We start from the raw sequence: 2,848 nt of genomic DNA on the forward strand, positions 1-2,848 counted from the left end.
TTATGTGATGACTGTTATTGCCCAAACCCAAATCGTGAATTAGTTAAACTCTAAACGTCTCGCTCGATCGAATGTGTGTGTGTGTGTGTGTGTGTGTGTGTGTGTGTGTGTGTGTGTGTGAGAGAGAAACAGTGTGTGTGTGCGTGCGTGTGTGCGTGTGTGTGTGTGTGTGTGTGTGTGTGTGTGTGTGTGTGTGTGTGTGTGTGTGTGTTCCTAAGCAGTGGAGCAGAACAGACAGGATATTATTTTGAACAGGTATGATTTTTGGATACGGTCAAAAGTCCCCCGTGTGGTAAATTTGAATGGGGTAGAAATTTAACCGGGAGTCCGGTGGCCTTGTTCCTGCATGTTTACCTTTTACGAACTGCGCTGACTATCCGGGATCTAGATTCTTCGTATTCCTCCATTGAACTGGTGCAACTATCGGTGACAGGAGAGGTTATCGTCAAATTGTGATATCCATTCACGTCTGTGTTAAACTTAAAGCGATACAGATAAGAAGTTTTCAGACGGACTATTTTAACTGGTCCGCGTGGTGGTGTTTTTTGAAAGGACGGATTGACCAACTGTGTTCGGACAAAATTTCGAGGTTTGTTTTTGTGTGTGCTTATTTGTGACTGAGGACAGATCCAAAACTTTCAGCCTTGTGAAGCGTGCACGCACAGTATTTGGAATAGCAACAGCTGCCGTGGGCGATCGTTACCGCTGGGGTATTCAAGTCTAACGATCCGTCGATTCTGTCATCAGGTAAGGCAAAGTCCGTGAACTTATGACATTCCACTGAAGGTATGAATGCACTGACAGTGGAGTAAAGTAGATCAGATGGTTGTTTATTTCATGGTCAGATCAGTGATTTCCGTATATTTCTGTCAAATCCTGAGGTGAGTCCAGTCGTAATGCTTCACAAATGCCACTAGAACATATTTCTATACCAACAGAGATTTTTAGAGAGGAGTACGAACTTTGGACAGAAACTGTTGCAGATAATTATGGTGAAGGGGTAGTTGTTTGTAAATGAGTGGGTGTGGTTTAAAGGTAAGGACAAAACAGCGCTGCAAGTGCTCTGATTTCATCTCCGATCTGTGCTCAAAACGTGCAGCAAAATTTCGAGTCACTTACGATATTCTTTCAGAAAGAAACCCTCTTCAACTCGCCACTCCCCATTTTCCCTCTCACCCCTTCCTAACACACACACACACACACACACACACACACACACACACACACATCCACGACCCGTATCCTTACAAATTGGATTCATCCCTCCTCTCATTTTCCAAGCCCTTCGCAGAGGTCCTTTTTATATATTTTAATTTTGAAATTTGAATTTGAGTGATCGACATTATGTTATCACTTTTGTAAAGGATCATCTTCAATAGTGTCTAGCCTACATTGAGTTAGGCTGAGTGGAAAACGATTTACAGATTTTTTGTTTCTTTTTCAATGGTGTCCTAACATGTAACCAGGGGGTTCGGTGGGTTGGAGGTCCATTGTAAAGATTACAGGTGTATTCATTAAACACAGTGTTACTCTCGGTGTGTACATCTAGATAGTGAATTTGGTCAACAGTTCTACCTGCAGTGTTTCAGTAAGTGTGTGTCCACATACTAAGGGGTGGAGATCGAGTGAAAGGGTTGAATCAAGTGTCCAACTTGAAATACGCGCACGTGTGTGCGCGCGCCTGTGTAATGATCCGGTGTGTGTGTGTGTGTGTGTGTGTGTGTGTGTGTGTGCGCGCGTGCGTGTGTGTGTGTCTGTGTGTGTCTCTGTGTCTGTGTCTGTCTGTGTGTCTGTGTGTGTCTTTGTGTGTGTGTGTGTGTGTGTGTGTGTGTGTGTGTGTGTGTGTGTGTATGTATGTCTGTATATATGTATGTATGTATGTCTGTGTGTGTCTGTCTGCTGAATTTAATTCAATCTAGTTTAATTCAATTTCCAAATAGATGAATAGATATGTATTGTATTGTATTGTATCGCATTGTATTGTATTGTATTGCATTGTATTGCATTATATTGTATTGTTTGCGAAATACGGCCGGAAATTTCCAGCGGGCTATTTTCGTGACCTATTTAAGAAGCTTTAGTCATCGTCATAAAGTCATTTAGCGTCTTATTCTTGGAAAGGATACAGGACACTAAATGCATTGAAAGATCGAAGGGGAAAAAAAGTATGAATATATGAAATGAAAAAAATATCTGTCACACATTGCTCGACATATTACCAGTTTTTTCACACGCGCGCGCGCGCGCGCGCGCGTGTGTGTGTGTGTGTGTGTAGCAAACGCTGATTCATATTATTAAGTGCTGTTCTCAGTTATGTGGGAACACTAAAATGAAGTGGTTAGTTTGCGAATGTGTGACCGGTAAGTACGCGCGTGCATAAGCGTATAGTCTCTCTCTCTCTCTCTCTCTCTCTCTCTCTCTCTCTCGGCTCTCTCTCTCTCTCTCTCTCTCTCTCTCTATATATATATATATATGTGTGTGTGTGTTTGTGTGTGTGTGTGTGTGTGTGTGTGTGTGTGTGTGTGTGTGTCCAGTACATGACCGGTAAGTGTGTGCGCGCAAGAGACACAGAGAGAGTGTACACATGTGTGTGTCTAGTGCGTGCCATGTGTGTGTGTGTGTGTGTGTTTGTGTGTGCCCAATGCGTGCTCAGTGTGTGTGTATACATGTATGTGTGTGTGTATGTGTTTGTACACACGCGCGCCCTTCCTTCCTGACGTAAGTTTTGTTATCGCATACCTGTAAGCGAGCCATAGAAGGTCTGTACATAGCCTTATCATGGAGAGAAAGGACAGATCCTGACCCAGTGCCAACCAGCACACACGCAAACTTATCAGCAAACACTGCC

General features: G+C 43.3%; 1 protein-coding gene across 1 annotated transcript in view; it reads left to right on the forward strand.

The window, feature by feature from the left end:
• Positions 1-364: 364 nt before the first annotated feature.
• The window catches only part of LOC143294247 (neo-calmodulin-like), an 11,466-nt gene continuing 8,982 nt past the window's right edge, over positions 365-2,848 (forward strand). The window contains exon 1 of the mRNA XM_076605680.1: positions 365-747. The gene's annotated coding sequence lies outside the window, so the exon portion shown is untranslated. The remainder of the gene's footprint in view (positions 748-2,848) is intronic.

This window comes from Babylonia areolata, chromosome 19 (genome assembly GCF_041734735.1).
Source record: "Babylonia areolata isolate BAREFJ2019XMU chromosome 19, ASM4173473v1, whole genome shotgun sequence".
Classification (NCBI taxonomy): domain Eukaryota; kingdom Metazoa; phylum Mollusca; class Gastropoda; order Neogastropoda; family Buccinidae; genus Babylonia; species Babylonia areolata.